This window comes from Mizuhopecten yessoensis, unplaced genomic scaffold (genome assembly GCF_002113885.1).
Source record: "Mizuhopecten yessoensis strain PY_sf001 unplaced genomic scaffold, ASM211388v2 scaffold1557, whole genome shotgun sequence".
In the NCBI taxonomy this organism is placed as follows: domain Eukaryota; kingdom Metazoa; phylum Mollusca; class Bivalvia; order Pectinida; family Pectinidae; genus Mizuhopecten; species Mizuhopecten yessoensis.
This window is the reverse complement of record NW_018404106.1, coordinates 422,051-447,742: the sequence shown is the minus strand read 5'-3', so window position 1 is coordinate 447,742 and position 25,692 is coordinate 422,051. Positions and strand designations below refer to the sequence as shown.

Below are 25,692 nucleotides of genomic sequence, written 5' to 3'. Positions count from 1 at the left end.
TCATTTACTATGAGCTTCTATGTATTCGTTCATAGTTTAATCCCTTAAACTCCAGTTAAGCGTTATTTCGGCGCCAGACAAATTTACTCCAATACAAACTCAACAAAGTCCCGAGTGCATTGTTTGTATGAGAGTGTTATTCCGCTTTTGCACACACTATGAAATAAAATGAAATGTAATCAAACGTATTCGAGATTTGTACAATACGTATAGTCCGTGTGCTATTAACCCGTCTGCTTTTCTTACTACATGCCAACTAAGGTATATAGTACCCTATACTAATTGAAATTTACCCAAAATCCTTTACGCCGGTTGAATTATGAGATTGTTTTTTTTCATGAGCCATAGAACATAAGTCTATCCTAACGATCTAGCCGTATGTAAGTAATGGACTTTAAGGATTACAAGAATTTAAGTATTTTTCTGACCTTTGCGTGGTCCCTGTTATACTGGTACATTTAAGGATTTAATCTTGCTTTGATCGATTTCATGGGTTGATGATTTGAAACAAATTTGTTTCACCCCATGAAATAGACCAAAGCAAGATTCAAACCTTATATTTCAATCAACGTGTTTTTTCAATGATTGGAAATTGTGAAGGTCCTTTCTGATAGTTTGTCCCAGATTCTTGAGCTTGTGCAAGTCTACGTATTGACGTAATGAAAAAATGTAGACCGTCAAGAAACAAAACACAAAAAACATCTTTCATATTCAATTTTTGCTGATGAATTCATACGTTTAGAAACTATATTTTCTGACGCGTTATCGCGGAAGAATAATGTCTAGACGCAGTGCGCATGTGGAGAGCCGCTAAATTTCGAGGTGCTACATCTTCGGAAGCCGCAGTACAATACGTGGCTTGAAAGGACAAAACAATTTGATGTGGCAGTTGGCTGTTCGACTGCATTTTCATATACGAAGGGACAACATGGATGTGTGATCCACGTTGTTTTCGACTTGTATCGGGGTTTGACACAGACACAAGAGGCAGAATGTGTAGCTGGAGGGAGAATTTCTATGGAAGTACATGTCTTGTCACTACCCCTGGATACCATGAGCTGATCATCTTATTGACCGATCGATTTTGGTTGTTTGAACAATGTCTTGTATAGCTCCAATAAAAAAAAAAAGTAAAATCTCATAGAAAAGGTATCTTCCTTGTTTAAAAATGTCAATAGTTATCTCCTTTTGCAAAATCATGCACACAGGCAATGTTGATCTGGTCCAATTCATCGGCAAATGAAACAGGTAACATTTGGTAGTTGCATTGAGTCCAACTTGAGAAGAAATTGAAAGATATTAGAATGAAGAAATGATAGTGTAATCTTTATATGATTTTGTTATGTTTATCGATACCTTACATGCCTGCCAAATATACAGGTTTAAGTTTCAGACTTTGTTTTTTACCTGGTAAGCTTTTGTTTTAATTTTCATTACATAAATATATACATAAACATATGCATAAACATATACATAAATATGGCATTTACGCATTCTCACACAAACACACAAGGACATCGATCTAGCATCATCACAATCTACCATCATCATCATCATCGTCGTCATCGTCATCGTTATCAGTCATCGATCATCATCATCATCTTCTTCTTCATCATCTTGCATAAATATGACATTATTTTTGCGAGAGAGAGTATTCATTTGTAAATTTCAGTCTGTTGTGAATATCTATTTCATGGATTATTACTACTTATACTTAAACAGCGTCCTCTTAATAATGAATTGAAGTGTTCGTGAATAAAATATTCAGACATAGTTTGCGAAATACAATACAGGTTAAAACGAGAAATAGAGTCAAGTATTTAGTCGTGAGCTCATGCTGACACGTACGTGAGATGAGTATATAAGACGAGGAAGAACGTGATACCACGAGACTTGTTTCATCATTCAACAGCACACTGAGATGTAAATTTGACACAGGGTAAACAAACTCGATGTAGGATGCAGACATAAGATAAACAATCAGTAATTACTATTCTCACAAATATAAACATTTCATCAGACGGTAAATATATATGCGTTCGACTAGACGCGCTTGATCGACACTTTGATTGGCAAATATAAATACATTACCGGTAGATAAAGTTCTATAATAACATGCTTCAAGAGCAGGTACATGTAACATTCACACTGAGATGTTAATATTTGTGTTAATGGAAATCTGAATTCCGTTTTTGTTCAGCCTATTGCGTTCCGTATATTGTACCGGAATCTAATTTGATGTAACCGGATACCCCGGATGAGGCGTTGTAATGACATTGCCACATATGAAGATATCGCCATAAATAGTTTACTCATTATGTCCTCCTTCTGTCATAGTGTATAGAGATATACAATGCGGTTTGAGCTGGCAGGTGTAGTTTTGCTACTGACAACAGCTATTTGGATGTCAATTACTAGATTATTAGTTCGTCTCTGAACTTGTTTCAACATTTTCTGCGTTAGAGATATATTATCATTTTCAATTAATATACTTATCTGTTATTTATTTGGGACAGGGATTAAAATTTTAAAGAATCATATTTTCAAATAACCTTTATATGTTTTACAACAATTATGAAACAATCAATTTCCACTTATACATGTAATAATCACACTTGTTGTCCCGGGTGTTAGCGCGCGGAGGATCCTAATGTTGGAGGAAAGCAAAGTACCCGGATAAACCCCACGTGGTAGGGCAGATGTTAACACATTTTCATGTCCGATAGGGGTATCGAATCCAGGACGCCTTGGTAAAAGGCGAATGCACTATCCACCACGCCACCCGACCACTCCATCAGTCATTTAGCATAAGGAATCATTTTGTTTTGAGAATGAAGGAATTCGAAAGGTATTCTTATGAAAACGCATTCCCTCTACAATAATTGCATGCCAACTCAATTGTCAAAGCGACATATATATACTCTGCCATTGAGAAAATTGCAGTGTAAGAAAGAATAGGGAAACTGTTAACCCATCCCATCCTAGGAACGTGTTTGCTTCAGGCTATCGCTTTATGTGAAATACAAGTTAGCTAATATATCATCTGAAATAAAAAGTATATGATAGAGATCTTGTCGTATATAAATGACGGCTAGACGAAATGGTCCTAGGAAAACATAATATACTGAAAATAACAAAATTTGTATGAAGACCGAAAAGTGACTTCGTCTCAATCTTCGCATCCTAATTCACAAATTCAGAAGTTTTGTTAATACTTCCCTCCGAACGATGTGTCTCTCTGAATGAAAGGCCATACAATACCCTCCCCAAATTAGAAATGCAAACCATTTGACGTGATATGTTTCTTTTGAATGCGTATCGACATCTAAGGATACACAAGGTCTGTGCAGTACAAGGTTAAATTGCATCGAACGCCATGTGACCGTTATCCTTTCCGAGTTGATGAGAATTAACTGTTAGGATAGACGGGACGCAAGGCTAGTTCAAGGCTACTTACTGTAAATGGATATGGTGAGGCTACACGACATATAACCTTTCACTACTTCATTGTTCAATTTCGGTCCAATAGCGGGGAGATCACATCACGAAATCATTTATGAAAGTATAGATTTGGATCAAATAGTTGTTTCCAACAATGAGTGATCTGATGACAAATAAAACTCTATCGCATGAACTTGTTATTTCAATTTATATGAAATATTCTGCGTGTTGTTTTAGGCCTTTATTTGTTCTGATTCTATAACCAGGCCTTTACCACGTGCAAAGGTTGTGAGCCTCTCCTACTGACACGTCACTAAAAGACAAATCTAATTGCTATAAACGATATCTTTTCCCGACCCCTCACCTGTCCTCAACACTACTACCCCAGCAAATCTGTTCTTGCCACAAAACCAATCATTTGTTTTTTTTAACATCAAGTTTTAACCCAGAATCTAGTTACAGAATCCAAAACAAACATGTCCTTGATAATTAACTGCAGTGAATGACATGATTACAGAATCGTTCGTTGTTCTTCAACACAAAGTCTTTCCCATTGATTTTGCTTAAGAGAACCAACACCTGTTTTAGACAAATAAACCTAGCTACAAACCCTCATTACTTGATCCTGACAAAGAGGGACCCGCTGGCCAAGTGGTTAAGGCGTCTGACGTTCTGCTACCACAAGCCCTCCACCATTAGGTCGCGGGTTCGAGACCTACGTGGGGCAGTCGCCAGGTACTGGCCGTAAGTCGGTGTTTTTCTCGGGAAACTCCGGCTTTCCTCCACCACCACAACCTGGCACGTCCTTACATGAAAATGACCATAGCTGTTCAAACCAAAATCTTGACAAAGAACATCATTCTATGAATTCGTTAGTACCTTAATGCCTACTTATGACGATACTTTATAGCCAAGTTCAATATGGACAAGTTTCAAAGCCGTCATCATGATCTCATTAGGCAATATGGTATTTCTTTGTGAAATATGAAAGCAGAATTTTGATGATGCTCACAAGGGTGTCTTGATGCTTCGTTGTCACTTACACGGATCACCCTATGAGGACCGCGCATTACGTCCAAGTGACTCAGATTATAATGGCGAGTGTTTTGAATAATGCAAACGACGCTTAAACCTCTGGAACACCTGGGCATAAAACTGTCTTCATGCTTAAACTCAGATTCTGTGCTCAAGATCACTTTCTTATTTTGGTGATGAATTAATAAAAAGTAGTGTATTGTCTATGCTTTGAGAGAGTTTTATTGGCATTTTAATCAGACTGCTGTTTTATTGTTGACACTTTACTTTATGATCATGTCACATGATATAAGTACTTTACAAGGAAGTTGTTTTTATGTAAATATACTTTTTATATTTGCCCATTTTTTATCAAGTTTATCAATGTTGAGTTCAGCTTCCGATTGACTGACACTTCTATACTCTCCTGTTGTCTTTACCACCAATCTACAGCAAGACGTTGTAGTGAACGGATCATATATCATATAGCAGTTTCACTTAGGGCCTTAACTTTTAATTACGTGTCAATTTTCATAAATGTCGACGTCAGTTTTGAACACGCGTGAGATAGCCAATACATATTGAATACCGTTCATTTTGTTCTCACAACAACAAGTCCCGGCTCACCATTGGACAATCTGCAGAGACGGACTATCGATAAGTGCCGATAAACTGCATAAATATTAGCCGGTGGTCTTGTAACATACAGTCAAACAAACCTATACCCGGAAGTACGTCTTGATGTCAATCCCCGCTGATGTAATTCCCGTAGGTTTGGGGAAGGGTTAGGCCTGCGACACTACTGCATGTCGTAAGATGAGACCTATTATGCCCCCTCTCCTTTATTGCGGCATCGGGGGTTTCTGCCATTTTATTCTGCAGAATGGACATCGATGAAACAAAAAATGTATATGTTGTCTCATTGCAACATATGTGGTGTACACATTCTCTTTTTTCTCTCCCCTGCCCTTTATTTTTGGCTGTGTCTTCCTAGGCCCAAATCTTCAAATGACCTTAGATGTTGTGAAGGCATTAAACCTCAAACAAACTAACATCTTAATCTATGATATCGTTACGTACAGAATCAACCACGTTTCTGTGGTAGTAAACCTCAGCTAGTTGTTGTGATAACGGTACAGTTAACTGTCTTCACTAATAACGTTTAACAGATGAGCTTAGCTATATAACCCGCAACCTGTCCTACGCAATCAGTATTCAACAAACGTCTGGGAATGCAGTCGGCATCAACCGAGGGCGGACATCACTAAGCATTGTATAGCGCTCGTTGCCATTGGATTCATTTAGCATTTTTGTCGGTTTAAGTTTAAGTGATTTGATTAACTAACACCTTGTTAAAATAATGCTAAAATTCACTATTTTGTAAATTGGTTGAAAATATTAAATTGTTTGGGGATTATGAAAAATAATATAAATACATTAAAAAAACGGAAATTATTTACCTAAGACAAATTCGTTCTGAGCTGTGATGTGCGAAATGTTGGTATCTTACCACTATCATGACAAGTGTTTTGCATTTAATGAAACCATTTTTTTTTTTACACATGTAGTAGCGTTTTCTTATTTTATATCTTTGCAATGTAATTCAAACACACGGAGCTGCTGGCGGGGAAGTAACTGTTCTGATTGGTCTACCTGAAAGCAATTTCCTGCGGGCCACATCCCCGGTATGTCTCAATTGTCGATGCCATTACGTGCAGGATATTGCATTTAACGCGAGGAAAAGTGTAAAGTGTTGATGCACAGGAATTAATAAAAGAAGTGAAAATATTGCGGTTGTTGTTGGCGTAGCTGTATTCCAATCAAACAGACAACAAAAGATATTAGCAAAGTCCAGTTGAACACTCAGTTTTACAGTGCACATGGCCGTACGCACATCAAAGGACAAACAATCATGATTGCCTTTAAAGTATAAATGAGGCGGGAGCTTAAAAGAAAAAATATGAGCTTTATACAGATACGTCACGGGTAGAGCAAAATTAAATTAGAAAAAAAAATGTAAAATTTATTAATTTCTCTGTTTTCCCCCTTGATGGAAAATTAGAGTAAATACATATTCTAGCCACCAGAGTCATAGAAGAAGAAACCATAGATCCCAGTAACCTACAATTTATGTTTAGATTAGTTAACCATACGATGTACCCAAATAAGAGATTTGAAGACTGATTCTCTTATAATATAAGAATAATTGAGCTTTATTCAATGTCTAGCCAGAAAAGCATAAGGATGGACCGACGACAAATGTTTAACACTTAATGCCCCCAGAACTGTGTAGCGGAGCTTTGTGGATTTCTTTATGAGTGTTTTAATTAGAATGGTGCAATCTGAACACTAGTTTATTCTCCGTCGTTCTTGTGATATTTGCCCCCGTGAAACAGCATTAATGTCGTAGAAAAAATCGTGTTTCCCTTCCACAAGGTCAATACATTTTTTATGAAACAGAAATAAAACAATAACACAACAGTAAATATTAGCATGCTTCACAACCATTATTGTCGTCTGCTTCATTCTCCCGGAACTGAGGTGTGGTATAGCTTGCTTATTTTTCCAGAGAAGCTTCGAATAAGCAAAGTATGATCTTGGTAAACTCGAACGTTTGAAAACGACATGTTTTTTTTTTTTTATATTTTTCCGTCATTTGATCAATTTAATCAAATCTCACCGCTGTTATTAACGTGTGGTATAATAGTATGTATAAGAGACTTCGTAACTGAATTAATATGTATGATTTATGTTCTTTTAATGCTGTGTCATTAGCAGAAGGGACACATCCTTGTACACGTTTTTGAGTGTTTACCGTCATAGTCGCTTATTATTTTTAGTTTCATCTACATCATTAGTGTGACGTCTTGACCACTTTCATTTGATCATTAGTGTGAAGTGCTACGATTTCCGGCGCAAAATACCGCCTCAAGCAGACATTATAATATATGTCTGTTCACTGTAAGGATAAACTAAACTGAAGTTGCGACTATAGCAGTGTAGACACAATTTTTGCCATGCGCCATTTTATAAGTGTCAATGTAAGGCTTGATGATTCGATGCAAATGACACTCTGAAAAGCTTTAAATCAACCGTTCAAATGACTTAGATTCTGGACAAGAATGCGGTTCCGTAAATCCCGTTTCGTTGACTAACGACAGACAAAGCACTATAACAATTAGATTATCAAATCAATTAAATGACAGAGGTAAATTTAGGGAATGGACGGTGTATTTGTAATTGACATACCAGAATGCTCGTCAATACCTTATGCATATATATCATCCATGATCGAACGCTTGCGCGATTCACGATACAACTTATGTAATTAGCAGTTCAAAACAATGTTACAGTTACAAATAATAATAATAATAACAATAATAATATACAACATTTATATAACGCCCTATATAATTTGTAAAATTACTCAAAAATACGATTCTATCACTATCTTTTAATTGGTCATTAAATTAAAAGGCAGCACCCATAACGATCTAGTGAACATTATTCCGCGAATGCAGCCACCAGCAGGACTTGCGCCTTGGATTTCATCACCATTTCGTCGTAACGTTTAATCATATGACATATAAAAGTAGCCCTTTACTTCCGAGATGGTAACCTCGTCAGGCTGAATAGGCGAACACGTACAAAATGTAGCCCTGGCGTCTGAGACGGTTTCCTAGTCAAGCTTACTAGACAAGTGTGACCGTTGGTAATCCTAGCCTCTGAGACAGTACCCCTTCATATTTCTATAGCTTGCCCAGTCTAGACTTTGAGACAGTTATTTATCAAGCTTACTATTAACGAACTAATGAGAAGACTAGCTTACAAGAAAAATACATCAATTAGTATACCTGGTCCCTGAGAGTTTCCAGCATTAGGCCTAGCGGCTAAGCGCAACCCTCACAAACACATTCTTAAACTTAGTCTTTGTGAAACCCTGTCAAGTTGACTGTACAAGTCTATCACCTTAGCCCATGACCTGCCCGCATTGTCGAATCGTCCTAACCCTAGGGGAGTTGTTCCCCACACAAATCGGCCCTTATCGCCCACCAATATCCACACACAGATATATTGTGTGCATCTATATATATATATATACTATGACACAAAATAATCTATGTCAAATTCTAACAATCGGAAATCGTATAGAAAAGTACATACAGGAGTTAAATAGCGCAGCCATTTTTAAATATTACTTAAATAATGTTTCCAACTATTCTGATTATCGAACTGACTGATCGGATGGCAGATAGTTGGGAGCACACCTCGTCTTTCTAAGTCGTTGCTGACCCGTAGCGTGGCATACTAGAATTGACACTAGATCGGGGCGTCACGGTACCTGCGTACATTTGTTTCATGTCATAAGCATTTGTATTACAATTAAAGAATTATATATAAGGCCGGGTTAGAATAACCGCGGCGGGTTAGTGTGTTAGATATCTCCGTGTGTCCAGGACCTATCAAACTGTGCACGTCTTACGTAACTTTTACACTAGTGCAAAACATAATTACAAACGTGTGTAGGAAAGTCTCCTACTGGTGAAGAGACGATTTATCACAACGGTCACTAATTCACAAAGTAAAATACAGATACATATGATACCAGGTTTTTCTTTCGGATTTTACTACGGCCAGTAACACTATAGCGGTGAGTACGAGATTGTATGGCTTAATACTCTATACAAAACTAACACACTGTATAGCCTATAAACGTAACAGAACAGTGTGTATATAATATTATGATCCCATTGATAGACATTGTTTTAGTTTCATCTTGGCGCGTATAGCAGGATTTCTATCTCACATTATTTACATTTTTTGCTAAAATGATACTCATGTTTTGCTTGCTCCCCTGGTTTATACATGTATGCTTGACATGTAATAATTTACATGTCTGACATGTCTATGTGAAGCGCCCTTATATATATATTTAATGTCTTTAGGAAAGCTGCTGTATAAAATATACAGTTTATAAAGAAAACTATACCTGTGTAAGACGTACATGTACATGTCTTCTTCCATTTTTACCATTTGAAACCAATTACAGCTAACCATCATCACTCTTTGAACTTCTGTTAAACGAAACATACGTTATTTTTATGATTGGGAACATCTCTTTACATGATTCCATGACCGTCCATGTTGTAATTGTTTCGCAATTAATACTTCGATATCAATGAGATATTCTTTTAATAGACATGCACGTGTTGCGATGCACAGCTTTCGCCATCTTAGATAACGTTCATTGTCGTAACAGTCAGGTTCTGTACATTCCGTGCTACATTGTGACATGTGTTTACGCACTCAGCTTGTCAATGGAAGGCGTACAAAAGAAGAGCTATACATAATTAGAATGTGACAAAGATGTGTTTCTCTCACGAGTAGGCGGAACTAGACTGTAATCCTTCATACATGTCTTGTCAGTGTGTGATGTATATTGGGATGCATTTGGAACCACCCAGCATATATATAGACCAACATACGTAACAGGGCGCAGATTTACTGTAATAGTGCCCTCAGAATCCTGATGGCATGTATACTTAACTATAACACCCGCCAGACGGCGTTTATGGTAATGTCATTGCCATGACAATCCTTCCCTGTTGTTCATATATAATGTTAGTGTAAGAGACTGTAATTCATGAACGTACTTTGACCTTTAATCTCAAGTTCTCCCACATGCAATAACGCCAATATTAGTGAGGATCGAGGTGTGATACTCTAAACGTTTGATTTTATATATTTCCAATGATCGTAGGATCAAAATAGGAAATGTTTCAATACAAATAGTATAGTGTAGCACTGCAGCAGATGCATTGTATTGACATAAAATATAATACATAAATTTGGAGAAAACTCATTCAAAATTGGAAACACGATTTCCTATGCCGCGTTTTATTACTAAATCAATGTACACATTGTTTTCAAATAAACGCCAGACTTACTGAAAGTTTTAGAACTCTACAAACAGCGTTGCTCTCCAAATTCCTAATACGATCAAATATACTAGAACCATTGTCCAAACTTTGTCAACTTTTCAATTCTTAATTTCATATATCATTTTAAGATGAAATCTTCATCTTAAATAACATTCAGCACCCATCTGCTCGAGTGAATAGTTGGTTGATTTGGTTGGGTGAAGGGTTATTGCCTACATGATTCCGCCCTTAGGTGAATAGTTGGCCTGTACTTTCGTAGTCTGGTTTTGTTTATTACTCGACAAAAAAGGGGATTACATCGGACAATTGACAATTTCTTACTGTCGTTTAACACTTTTCTATTGATGTATTGCTTTAAATAATCCTCAATTGTTTGTACGGGACCGGTGCATACATTGGACTGTAACATCCTTCTGACGCACGTTGTCGCTGCCATGCATGAACGCTATTTATCCCCTGATGAACCTCTGAAAGAAAAGACTGCTAGGGAGCGGCTCAGAATCTCCTCATTTTCTTTTCTATATATTAACATATACATGTATATGTATTTCATGCTGCATTACTGTTTCATAGTAACAGTTTTACTATGTTACATAAGGTGTGATATTAAGTGTTCATGCTTCTATCTTGAAAAGGGGTCAGATTGCACTGAAAATTCCACAAATTCCTTTGTCTGCACTGCCGTTATTAGTTTTTTGCTTGCAAATATGCATATATACTGTAGTAGATAAGTATATCTTATTTCAAAGCATCTTCTGTATTAAAATATTTAGTGTAACATGTCACATGTGATGTGACCGAATTTTGGCGTAATTGACATTTTTAAGAGAGAAACCCTTGAAAATCGAAACCAAGAAAGTCATTTATAGACCATTTAAAATTTTGCTGTTGTTTTACTGGTATCGTGGGTCCAGTTCACATCTAGGAGAACCATTTCTATGCGCTGACGATAGAAGTCTAATGACACGAACATAAAACGTCACTGAAAAGTATGAAATGAACAACGTGACTTTCGCGTGATTTTAAAAATGGTAGCGTATAACATGCACGTTTTCGTAACCTATGTATCTAAAAATGTTCACTGTGACCTAGTGGGAAGCAATAAAAAGCATAGCTAAAGGGCATGGAAATGAACGATGATACTTACACGTGATTTTCACTATATTGAATTATCAACAAAACCATAACTCGAACTAAAAGCAAAATGTGGACAAAGGAAACATTAACACGGAGACCGTACGAGGATAAAAAGACTGGGGCTTGTATTCATGTTACCGTTCTCATGCTCGCTTAAACCATGTCAAACGATCAAAAAGTCAAATGTTTACATTGAAAACATTTTCCAGCTTTGCATCTCTTCAATCCCATAATTATGGGAGACTTGAGGTTAAAGGTCAAAAGTACGTTCATGAATTACATTCTCTTACACCTACATTCCATAAATCATTGACATTATAATATTTCCGTATGAATTTTTAGCGGGAACAAGGAATTTGGCTTGAGCACAAATTCCACGCTTGAACACGAGAACGGTTTCATGAATATTGGCCCGAGTGTTCCGGATGGGTAAGCATAATCTGCTTCATCGAAGGCATCCACCATATAAATCTAGGTCAAATCCAAGTAATTCGGGTAGAGACAACAAAGCCACAAGGCGCATTATTGAGTATAATAAAAAAAAAACATCGACCTTCATATCAAACAGGCAAATAACATATTTTCCTGTGATATCATGATGGCGACTATAAAACTTTTTCATAGTTTTCATCAACCTGCATCTTTTTAAACCGTGTGTTGTAGTTTTGTCATTCAGCAGTCGACATATTATATTATCTAAGGCTGTTCACTGTGTGCTGATGGAAAGGAAAACATTACCAGCACCGAACGGCACCTTTGTTGCAGTTGCCTTCAGATCTAATTAAAGTAGAATTATCTAATGATATGAAGTAACTCCTAGCAAATGAGATAGAATTGTTCACATGAGATCAATTTCCACCGAACGGGTATCTTCTTTACAGATTTAACAAAAACAGGACCGGTTATTAAGGTTATATAGCAGCCTAAATCGGTGTAAACCGTGATGAAATGTGCACATTGCTAACTTGATTGGTTGTGGGACACGTTTCCTTGGCGAGGGACAACTTTGATTGTTTAGAAGTGTCCTTTTACACAAAAGTGAAAAGACTTGCACTCTTAAGATAATCACGTCCCCAAATAGGTGAGTCCCTTATGTAACCATAGGAATTGTTTAATACGGCACGTGTACGATGACCGTAACACACAACCACGTGATTACATTTCGAACAGATGTTTTTGTAAGACAACCAAAAAATGTTTATATGTGACGTTCCGATGACTAGTACGGTATGTACAGTACTATGTCATTATCATCAGCAAATGACCAGTGAAGCGTATGTACACGAAGGTGTAAATGTGTACGAGTTGTCCACAAATCGATGTCGATTCGGCTACGCTGTAAGCGTATGTACATTTTGTTGTTTTACATGTATGTATAAGTACTGAAATGACTCGATTCAGCTACGTTTTGTTTAGTCATCGAAACATCACATATAAACACTTTTTGGTTTTGCAACGAGAATCGTTTTTATAATCCATATTTACCAACCTGAAGAAAATGTTTAGAAACAAGTGATTACACCTTTAATTTATTTCATTAGTTACTATATGCCAAACATGGTTTTGCAATGCATCATACAGCTGTTTCGTCCTTCTGGGACTCATCGTTGATGTCGGCGGCCACAATTGTCTAAACTACTGTTGAAACAAACGGACAGGTAGTAAAACAACTTAATTTATGAATGTTAAAATTAAGAAGAAGAATGCTGGCTTATTTCAAGTTAAATATTCTGTTAAGTGTGTGTATTATAAACCGTTCCTCTACTTAAAAGCCGTTATTACTTCTTGAGGAAATGGATTGATGTTAGTGTTAATAAGATATTTCAACTGTAAATTATCAGATATTGATCTTGATATTTCATTACAAGAGATCAAATTAATATACAGCGTTTTATCCTTTATCTTACCTATATAATTATTTCTCTTATGCACAAAGTAACGACACATTGGTTATAATTATGGAATAAACATATATCTATATATATATAGAAATAAAACACTCATTATTTCGTTGGAATTACTTCTTTGCCCCATATAATATTTTAAGTAATTCGTATCCTACGGACATACCTCCATTAGGATCCAGTGTTATATGGGATTTTGCCGTCTATATTTCTTCTTTGACCCATATATATATATATATATATATAACACGGAAATTGTTGATTTCATATGATGTCGGATGAATTAAGGTTATTTCATTCCAATCCATTCTTTTCCCTTTTTCCAGACAGCTGAAGCAATATGTCTGTTGCATGCATCTTGAGATGTGTCAATGGGTAACTGGGACATACTTCGTTGTACAAATTGAGAAAATTTCTATAAACAAAAGTAAAGAGATGTTCATTAGGTACAATAATTGGGTATGTTACGTTACATTGGTACGGCAAGCACTGTATAACACCCTAGCTGCCGTTGTTTCTCATGTATGTACTGCGCGGTTGTTGTTAATCCTTTCGTCGGAGCAATTAAATATCGAATGTGCTTTGCAAACCCGAACATGAAGTGGTGATTGTTCATATCACGGAAATATATTGACACACACGGTCAGTAGGATCTAACACCGTTCAAGCCTTTTTGAAATGTAAGTATAACTTTGATACAAGAGTATGCTCATCAGTGTTCCTTCTTTGTGTCGTTAGCAATATCTAGGTTACATTCTCACTTAGATATGAACTCGAAGCCGAAGATGTGTACACTCCTGAAAGACCTTTACTTTTGGTTTAAACAATATATCTTTCATAAATCATATACAACAAGTGCACGGGTTAATAGAAATATTGATAGGATCTGGCAACATGATTTTAAATCTTATATAAAGCCATCTCCCTTACTTTTTCATTCTACTTTCTTCCAGGGTTTTCCATGTAAATCTTTCCTCTGATCGTTTCTGCCCTAAATCTATCAATTTTCATTTCGATGTTGACACGTCGGTGTTCTCTTGGTTTAATGGAGTCTCACAAAGCACGTTCTGTGTTTAATAGTTGCAATAAAAGAAATGTAATGACAATGTGCAAGCACGTGCTCAACAAGATGTATGCTAGACAGTATACGTGGGGTAAGACGCGGCTTTCCAGCACAATCTGTCGTTATTTAACAAAACACTCATTATTTCTTCAGTAACTTCTTATCATCTTCTAGACCCGTGATATGTTATCATTAAATGTTTAAAACAGAAGTTATAACGATATTGGAACTTACAAGTAGCGATGGGTGGAGGCTCCTGTAACAGTTGTCGACTTCACGGCATAACACGACAGTTCAATTCCACCTTTAACCCTATCAGGTGCACATTGTAAGCAATCTCTATTTTAAGACTTTCTATCTATTTTTGGATGTAAAGTATTCAAACAGTATGTCTGTCGTACTCTTCAATACCTGTCACCTGGTAATTCTATACCTTCGTAATACAAGAGAGTAACAACTTTACGAGTCATTTTACATTCAGGTATACAAGTATTTAAAGCATAGTGTTATTTTCAGGTTCTGAATTTCCGGTATTCTCTCATTCCTCTAATTCACATGAAGCGTATAATTTACAAAAAAAAATATTTCTAATTAAAAATACAATATTATATATATTTTTATTTCAAATTACAGAAAAATAGTCAAGCTTCTCATTTTTCGGATCTCTCTTACTGTGATATATAATCCCACATGGGAGTCCATACTGCTGTTGTGTTTGATAATGCAATTCATAATAGATTGAAAGGTGCGTCTTGTCTGGAAAAGAACGTATTATGTAAATGTCATTGACGTTAATTTATGTTTACACACTTAGCCTTGAGTTCTAATTTCGTGGACGAGCTCTCAATCTTGTCAGGTTTGTTAGCTAAGTAAACGTATACAGTGGCCGGGATTGAAATCGGTCAAACTTTCCTACAAGTAGTCCAGATCAATTAATTTTCAATTAAGTGTGCAAACTACTGAAGGTCTAGAAAAGAAATTACATTTCGTGAAAAAGGAGACATTTATTTTTTCCTGTGGTATTGTACTTAGTATATACAATGGTTCCTGTCATTTAAAAAAAGCTGAATTGTAGCTAGGTAATTATGTTTTTATTTGCGCCATTTTGTTTCGTTCATTATATTATTTAGTAATGTTGTGTTGTACGTTTGGAGATAGTTGTGTAACACATTGTTTGTTTATTGCAGCTTTTAACTGTCTTACTGATTATATTTTCTGGAATAACTGCAAAACATGACATGAACATATCATCATCAATTTGTTTCTTGGTGACTTAACCACAACAGAGATGATATTGACGTCATTGTAAACAAATACATTAGTTTGTTAACGTTTTGCTAGATACACTTTACACCGTGACAAAACGGTAGTTGTGAAAATTATTTTTAAAAAGGAATAAATCAATAGTCTTGCGGACAAGATGAATGCCAATCCGGGCTCAGTCGTTATAATCATGGCCACATGCTTAACAAAGCATTAACCTAAAATTCCAATTGTCGAGGTTAGTGGTCAGTCTTTCGTACAAAGGTTAAACGTCAGTTAGGCATACAAAGGTCAGTCTTTGTATACTGAGGTTAGAGGTCTTGTGTACAGAGGTTAGAGGTCAGTCTCTTCAATCAGAAGTTAGAGGTCACTTTGTGCACAGAAGTTATTGTTAGGTCCTCTTAACAGTTGTTATAGGTCAATCATTTGTACGAAGGTAAGAGGTCAGACGTCACTTAGTATCTCCTGGGGAGGCATCAAATGATGAATTTAGAACACAAACAATAAAATAAAGTCAATTTAAGGCCGATAACCCCCTACAGCGAATTGCTATTTTATCCCAAGGGATAGACATAAAATTTGCAATATGTAACAAATTATGACTCATTTTTAACCTATGCGTTTCAGCTTATGACAACGATAAATGGTTTATTTGTTTGAAGAAATATGTTGTCTGTTCTCTTTATTCATGGTCTAATTTTACCATAACTTCATTCACATTGTTTTTCCTGTTCTATAGAGGCTGTGGGATAATGTTTCTGCTTCACAAAAGGTCTAGGTAAACTATATAACAAAGCATGTACTTGCGTCTTCGTATAAGTATAAGAGAGAGAACAGAGACGAATTGTATTTGCATATTTAATCTTTTCCGCATCAAGATAAGAAAATTCGGTCACAATCTTCCCACATTTTGAGTGTTGTATTCCTAACCTCTCTCAATGCACAGTAAGCAGTGCAAATACGTGTCACCGAGATATATTTATGTGCGTCTGTGTTATACATGGTATAACAAAATGTGAAGTTTTGCATGTATGTGTAAGTCAGATTTAAAATACACGGTGTAGAAACAAAAAAGAAATGATATATAAAGCCCAAACCTTTACGTAGATATTCAGCAGTGAGCTTTAAGCACTGTTCTTGTTTTTCAGTTTCGTTGGACTAATTATTAAGATGCAGTGCTAACACTATAAATGGGTGTTTTCCAAAGTGAACGTTCGAGCTTAAGAGAGCTGGAGAGCCTATTGTATAGCGCAAATATATCAAGCATCGTTTCTCCAATTCCTGACACAGAACAACTACGTTATCACCGGTATAGCTAGCACATGTTCTTCAGTTCAAATTTGGTTTTAAGCTGGCCCTGGTTCTGATTAATGCGTTTGTTGTTCCATTAAGTATTCAGATAAGAGTTTGATTACATAAGTTCTCTTTAGAGGTTCATTTTTTGTTATATTTGACTTATTAGAGTGTATCAGCGTGCGTTTGAGTAAAATAGTAACAACGTGGTGGTCCACTTTATGTTCGTGATAGTTGACTTTGAAGGGCGGCTGATGTTAGATTCCCTGTAGAATCGGTAGTGTTCGCTAATAGTCATTTCCGCCAAAATAAGAAATAAAGAGACCAAATTTGAGCTAATGTCCTCGTTTGAAGCACCAGGGCATATATAAACATTTTTATTTTTATTTTATCTAATTGTTTGCTTAAGCGATATCTCCAAAGGAACGTCTATGTATCCCTATCTCAACACAAGGCGACTCGGTGTTTGCGGCATGCTACAGTTTCTTAAGTGATGCGTTTCCATTTAGTAAAACTTTAAAGTGTACCTTAAATGATTCCACCCTCAGATATCATGTAACGTACAATGCCAAACCATAAATCGATAAATCAATCAATCAGTTTGAAAAGCCGTACATCAAACATACGGCACGGTGGAGAGCGAAACGGCGATAGGTGTTTCATTCCGACAACTGAAGTATGAAGTTCCAGGACTCATCAAGAAATGATACTAGATGTAGTGTATGTACAAAACCAGGGATATTTGTAATAAAAAACCATTACCTCATAACTGAAGGACCAAATTGAGTGAACCTTTTGATTTGAGTGTTTGTATGTCATCGCATCAACCATGGTCAAAAGAGAAAAGAAAATGTATAGATCAAAAGTGTTGCAATTATCAGTGGTTGTGTTATCAATGTCCCTCCTCCCTAGAAGACATAGAAGTTGATGGAGGGGTCCCCATTAGTCGCCTTGTACGACATTACAGGGATACAGCAGATACACTCTTTCCCAGAACATGCACGAGGTTTATTTTAGGCGATCATTAAATTCTTTCAATGCAAATATGGGCATCGTTAATATTTCAGATTGGTCCTTTTAACAAACGCTGCACCATACATGGATGTTCCTTAATAGTGTCAGTATGTTATATATGCTCATTTAAAATTAATTGAAAGTAGGTGAGCCCATTGTGTGTTAATGGTACCCTCTTGGTCCAGACCTTGTTTTAGTGTTAGGAAGGCGATAGTTTATGCTTTCCTACTACATGAAAAGAGGGCGTATAATTATAGTGTTGGCGTCAAAGGTATAAACGATGATAATAAAACTACATCTCTAAAAGGGATACACAAATATTAAATACCAATAAAGAACCAAAAATGCTATGCGTTTGTGCGTGTGTGAACAAACCACACTTAAGTTTCTTTTGATTGAATATGCTATAAAATCCTACGTAGTATGATGTACTGTAAAAATTCAGTGTGCAAATGATTTTAATACGGAAAAATTGCTTTTCCCATTATTAAACAAAATGATTTGTACGGATCTCAAACTGAACTGAATCGGAAAAGTTATTGAGCAGTTATCTGTTGAGTGTGTGCATTTCATTGGAATGGAAGGCATTTTGCCTTTGAAACCTTGTGAATTATAGTCTCGTCGGCTTGGTTAACTATACAATAGTTTGCAACGAAGTTCTCCTTTAATGTTTCGGTTGCTTTACAGTCTAAATGTTTGCCTCCAATATATGAAATTCCGAATTACGTAGGTTATTAGTTTTTCTGTCATATCAGGAAAATAGCAAAAGTTTTGTTGACTACATTGCGGCATCCAGTAACACTTTTATTGGTTGAAAATTTCGTAAAACTATATTCTCTTCGTATTTTGTAATTTAAAATGAGACATTTTGATTCTCAGAACATAAGTGTTTCTAAAAACATTTCTCACGAAATCGATTTTAAAAAAAATGACTAAATAAATCATTAAGCTAACAAGACTTATTTTATTTTCAGGGTTTATTACTGTTATATTTAAATCAATTTTTTTTAGTTAAAATTTAAAACCACATGTTATTGAATTTAAAGATCCATAACCGAAGTGTGATTAATCTAATGATCTTCCCATATAAGTGGGAAAATATACACACCAATACATGTTGTTTATCTTGAGAAAAAATGCTGTTTATGCAAACACTTAAAGATTAGAGAAATATAAAAAAAAATCGAGGTTTGATATCCAGTCCATGAAGCAATTTGGCAGTGGTTTTCGTTTTGTGTCCGCAAGGCCCTTACCTTCATGCCAGAAACATAAGTCAATTGCTTGATTTAAAATAGCTAAGTACAGAGGTAGATCTATGATTAATACCTTAATGGTTTAAGGATTTAAATGGAAATCCACAAAGAGGATTGCAATATTATTACGGAGGCACTCCAAACATGTAAGTGACTAAATATATATTTATACACATAACACTTTGTACTGGTTTGATTATCAATAGACAAATTATAATAGGTAAGAACATAATATACAATCGGCCATAGGTAGAATGTGACGTAATACTGTTGTATGGGTATTCCCTTCGCTACGATAAATAGATAGAAATGAAGCAGACAGTATACAGCATGCTGGTGTATTGTGATGTCTTTACTGAAAAAGATATAAAGCTAATTAAAGTGACCGGGGTTTTTTTGGTCTTATTTCTTAATCTTTTCTAAAATATTGATTTACCAACTGGGTCGCCTGTCACTCATGATCGTGGTGAGAATTCAATAGTTTAAACAGCTTCTAATAATAGCGAAGTCTCCTTTACCTAGGGTGTGCGGGATCAAGTTTCCGGGGTCAGGCAACCAGAACGGAATAGGGAGTAAGACAAAGCGGGAGCATACCTGATTCACGCTTCGTCTGTTTGAATCAGAGTAATTGTGTGGCACTCTAGAAAAGGTAAGGGCCAACCCAGTCTTCGTCCAGGTTTTATCAAATATACAGTTGGCAAATATAGACAATACAGGCATAAGGTGGAAATGATACGTGTACATTTGAAATACGCACCAATCCGCAGAAAATAGATTTTGTATCGGTCGGTGAAGGAGAAATATTACGGCAGAGGTGAATGAGGAAATAGAAAAACTAGATAAACGAAATAAAAAAGCTTATTTTTAAAATTGAGTATGTCGACGCAGAAAGCTAGAGTAAGCATTTGCTGCAATATATGTCCAAATATATTTGACGCAACTAATAATTGTATTAAAAAATAACTAGTAAAAATAATACATGTACAGATAAACATCTAAAAACAACTACTATTTACTAATAAACAACTAGCGCAACTGAAACAAGTTCTAGCAAATAACTGACATAGCTTATACTTGTACTAATAAACAAGTAACACAACCAATCAATGTACTAATAAACAAGTAACACAACCAATCAATGTACTAATAAACAAGTAACACAACCAATCAATGTACTAATACATAAGTACCACAACCAATCAATGTACTAATAAACAAGTAACACAACCAATCAATGTACTAATAAACAAGTAACACAACCAATCAATGTACTAATAAACAAGTAACACAACCAATCAATGTACTAATAAACAAGTAACACAACCAATCAATGTACTAATAAACAAGTAACACAACCAATCAATGTACTAATAAACAAGTAACACAACCAATCAATGTACTAATAAACAAGTACCACAACCAATTAATGTATTAATAAACAAGTAACACAACCAATTAATGTACTAATAAACAAGTACAACACTAATAAACAAGTACCACAACCAATCAATGTTCTAATAAACAAGTAACACAACCAATACCAATTAATGTACTAATATACAAGTAACACAACCAATCAATGCACTAATACACAAGTACCACAACCAATCAATGTTCTAATAAACAAGTAACACAACCAATACCAATTAATGTACTAATATACAAGTAACACAACCAATCAATGGACTAATAAACAAGTAACACAACCACAACCAATTAATGTACTAATAAACAAGTAACACCACCAATCAATGTACTAATAAACAAGTAACACAACCAATCAATGTACTAATAAACAGGTAACACAACCAATTAATGTACTAATATACAAGTAACACAACCAATCAATGTACTAATAAACAAGTAACACAACCAATCAATGTACTAATAAACGAGTAACACAACCAATCAATGTACTAATAAAAAAGTAACACAACCAATCAATGTACTAATAGACAAGTAACACAACCAATCAATGTACTAATAGACAAGTAACACAACCAATCAATGTACTAACAAACAAGTAACACAACCAATCAATGTACTGATAAACAAGTAACACAACCAATCAATGTACTGATAAACAAGTAACACAACCAATCAATGTACCTAATAAACAAGTAACACAACCAATCAATTTACTAATAAACAAGTAACACAACCAATCAATTTACTAATAAACAAGTAACACAACCAATCAATGGACTAATAAAAAAGTAACACAACCAATAAATGTACTAATAAACAAGAAACACAACCAATCAATGTACTAATACACAAGTAACACAACAAATCAATGTACTAATAAACAAGTAACACAACCGATCAATGTACTAATAAACAAGTAACACAACCGATCAATGTACTAATAAACAAGTAACACAACCAAACAATGTACTAATAAACAAGTAACACAACCAAACAATGTACTAATAAACAAGTAACACAACCAACCAGTGTACTAATAAACAAGTAACACAACCAATCGATGTACTAATAAACAAGTAACACAACCAACCAGTGTACTAATAAACAAGTAACACAACCAATTAATGTACCAATAAACAAGTAACACAACCAATTAATGTACCAATCATTACCATCTGTATAAGTAACACAACCAATCAATGTACTAATACACAAGTAACACAACAAATCAATGTACTAATAAACAAGTAACACAGCCAATCAATGTACTAATAAACAAGTAACATAACCAATCAATGTACTAATAAACAAGTAAAACAACCAATCAATGTACTAATAAACAAGTACCACAACCAATTAATGTATTAATAAACAAGTAACACAACCAATCAATGCACTAATAAACAAGTAACACAACCAATCAATTTACTAATAAACAAGTAACACAACCAATCAATGCACTAATAAACAAGTAACACAACCAATCAATTTACTAATAAACAAGTAACACAACCAATCAATGTACTAAGAAACAAGTAACACAACCAATCAATGTACTGATAAACAAGTAACACAACCAATCAATGTACTGATAAACAAGTAACACAACCAATCAATGTACCTAATAAACAAGTAACACAACCAATCAATGTACCAATACACAAGTAACACAACCAACCAGTGTACTAATAAACAAGTAACACAACCAATCGATGTACTAATAAACAAGTAACACAACCAATTAATGTACTACTAAACAAGTAACACAACCAATTAATGTACCAATCATTACCATCTGTATAAGTAACACAACCAATCAATGTACTAATAAACAAGTAACACAACCAATCAATGTACTAATAAACAAGTAACACAGCTGATGTATATAATTTTAGACATATAATACAACATATACATGTAGTAAACAGATAAAAACATGATAAAAATAAAAACGATAAAAGCATGTGCCTTTCATTCCTATTCGTCTTTAAAGTACATGTTGTCCATGTGTTTACTGGCGAGCACGTGTAATACCTACATACATTCGTATCCCTTTGCGGAGTACGCATATTGTTTACTTAAAGGTTTATAGGCAGAAAATCCCACACACATAAAAATACAACATAAATACTTCAGATACAATCTTTGGAAAAGAAGAGATTTATATATGCTATGTCATAAAACCCTGTTGTTTCTCATAAAATAGAAATATAAGAATTTACATGAAAATCATCATTAACTTATAAATAGACACCTCAATCAAATATAACAATCAGTACATGTTTTAACACTCGAGTTTCGGAAACACGTCACAAGTATTTACATGTGATAGCAATCGTGACAAAGAGTCGACAGATATATTAGAGGGTTTAATTTTAAATGCCCATCCCTTTGTGTTTGTGATAACTATTTATGGAATGTTAATTTGGAGTCATAAAGACACTATTGTCTATTGTGTTTGTTATTTCTGTGTTTACTTGTCAACAAGCCCCGTGCTTTTGAATAACGGTAAACCGATCAATATAAGATACACGAAACGCTATTAATTTTTTTCTTCATCGCAATAAAAAGGTTTTACAAGATAAAGCAGACTTTTATCTTAGGAATCATTCCCGTTCTATTTTAGTTGATAAAACACATCTTTAGGCCATCAACGATTTATTACTATAGCTAGACGTGGAAGCTCGCCATTCCACTACACATAAAATAGAACATTATAATTTGTTTCTCTTTAAACTGAGAAATGTGTTTACTGGTGCTGAGCGTTTTAAAGGGAATTTCTTTTAGATGCAGTATCTAATTATGGTGTAGTGGTGTTACATTATTACCTGTAATTATGTATGTATGCGTATATTTTTAGTCAACATGAAACTATCATTTCCTGTTTAACAGCTGTTTTTGACAATGAAAATAAAATTCATGTGTATGTCACAACTGCAATTGCCCCATTAGGAAATGAATTGCTGTGATCAATTGACAAACATTCATTTTCGTGATGTCTTATATTTTCTCTATACATTTTATTTTCACCACGCCTTTTGTGGCATTAAATGGAATAATGGAGCTGCCATCCCTGCCCATTACATTTCCTGATAGCGCACTCATGGAGCCATTTGTATTTCCAGTGATGAAAATACATGGTGATGATTAATTGTGCCCTTTTTGATAACAAACGTTTTAATTCAGCAGGTACATTGTACCTTCTATAAGAACTCGAAAGAAAAGATCAGTAATCTTCCACAACATATATTGATTGTCTTGCTTGATTTTTGGGCGTGTCTCCTTGTGCGTATATGGGATTGAGGTGATAATTTGGTGTATTTACCCATTTGCTATGGGACTGTTCTGATGCCGTCTTGTGAGTGCTACCTCATTGAAAAAGCATGCTGAAGGTACATATCACAGTTTGGTTGCATGGGGTTAACGTCCTATGAACAATAAAGGTCATTAAAGGACATGCCCCGATGTTTGTAATAAGTGCGTGTTTGTGCGTATGTGAGACTGGGGTAGGGTATGTTGGTGTATTTGCCCTCTTGTGACAGCGCGGATCTGATGTTAACTCTGAGGGTCAATGCCTTATGCGCCAAGAATAGTGTTCTGTCAGGTCACATTATACTGAGAACAGGTGAACCAGTTGTTGCCGTCACCTCATTGCTGAATGTTTAACAAGGAACAGCAACTAGCAGTTTTATGGACTTTGGTATGTCCCGGCCTGGAGGCAGAACCCGTTGCCTTTCTCACCAAGGTGCATGTTCAATATTTAATAAAAAGTAGGATATTGCCAAGCAAGGCGTTAGAAAACTAAAAGAAGTTAAAAAACGAAAGAAATATAAAAAAAAACAAGATATTCCAATGGGTGGAGCAAATTTGTTGTTTTGTGTTCAAACGTATAGGTCTACAACGTTAATCCCAAATTCGGCAAAAGGTGTATTCTGTCCTCATTCAACGACCTGCAAAGGGATAACCCAGCATAGTGTTCCAACCGGTCACATTGTATGAATTTCGTGGTCCAAGAATATATTACAGACGTATTGTCCAGTAGCCCATGAAATTAGAGATGAATTTTTGCAAGTAAAATTTGATATGCATCACAGTCGCTACATGTGGACCAGGACCGCTTCTTAATGTTGCCTTTAATATTGTTTTGGTGTTTTCTTTTTTCTCCTTGTCACCCGGCCATCGGCTTTGGATGTTATTTTTTACACTTGTGTCTGTGAGCGCTGTGTACATATAATTTCCTTTATTCATTGGTGAGTTGAGAAGGACCATCATCCACATCGCTGACTTAATCACCTTCCCTATTCTCCTTAAAATAATACGTTTACCAAATCGATATCCAACCAAAACATATCTCTCGACATTAATAAAAATATGCTCCAGATCCACGTTTTAAATCATATATCTTACGATCGATAAACTATTATTCTAAGATGTCAATTTTCTACCCAATTAAATTTGTCCTTCCGGGCATGTTATTATCGCGTAAGGTTTGGTGATGGGTCTCTTTGTAATTACAGCGGTGCTTTGCATGCCGTTCTGTCTAGCATTGAGGTGAAAGGAAATAACAAATTATTCGAACATAAAAGGTATTTATAAGACAGCAACGGCTAGCATGCAAGTGATTACGTCCGTTATAAAGATACGACATCCGTATGTAATGGTATAAATGCATTGCTTAAGTGATGGCGTTTCCTGCGCCACATGTGGGACCCGTCATGGTGTCAAAAACAGGAGCGTAAACCGGTCACTAAAGATCCTAGACATATGATAAACATGTCTTCACGCACAACAGACGCTGAAATTCCATAATTAGACATAAGGATATAGTGGCAACCGTCAACATTCTTCCGTGTATGAAGATCGAAGCACATCCAGCCATCATACTTAGAAAGTCAACCATCTTGAAATTTCGATCGTCTTATTTTTCATCTTCCCTGCAA

At 35.4% G+C, this 25,692-nt stretch overlaps 1 protein-coding gene across 4 annotated transcripts in view; it reads left to right on the top strand.

The window, feature by feature from the left end:
• Nucleotides 1-8,702: 8,702 nt before the first annotated feature.
• The window catches only part of LOC110465167 (diuretic hormone receptor-like), a 175,274-nt gene continuing 158,284 nt past the window's right edge, over nt 8,703-25,692 (top strand). For 3 of the 4 annotated variants that reach the window (XM_021520818.1, XM_021520849.1, XM_021520826.1), the window contains exon 1: nt 8,703-9,106. The gene's annotated coding sequence lies outside the window, so the exon portion shown is untranslated. Of the gene's footprint in view, nt 9,107-13,994; nt 14,119-25,692 lie in introns of those variants that run through there. The other variant, XM_021520858.1, reaches the window with a different exon arrangement.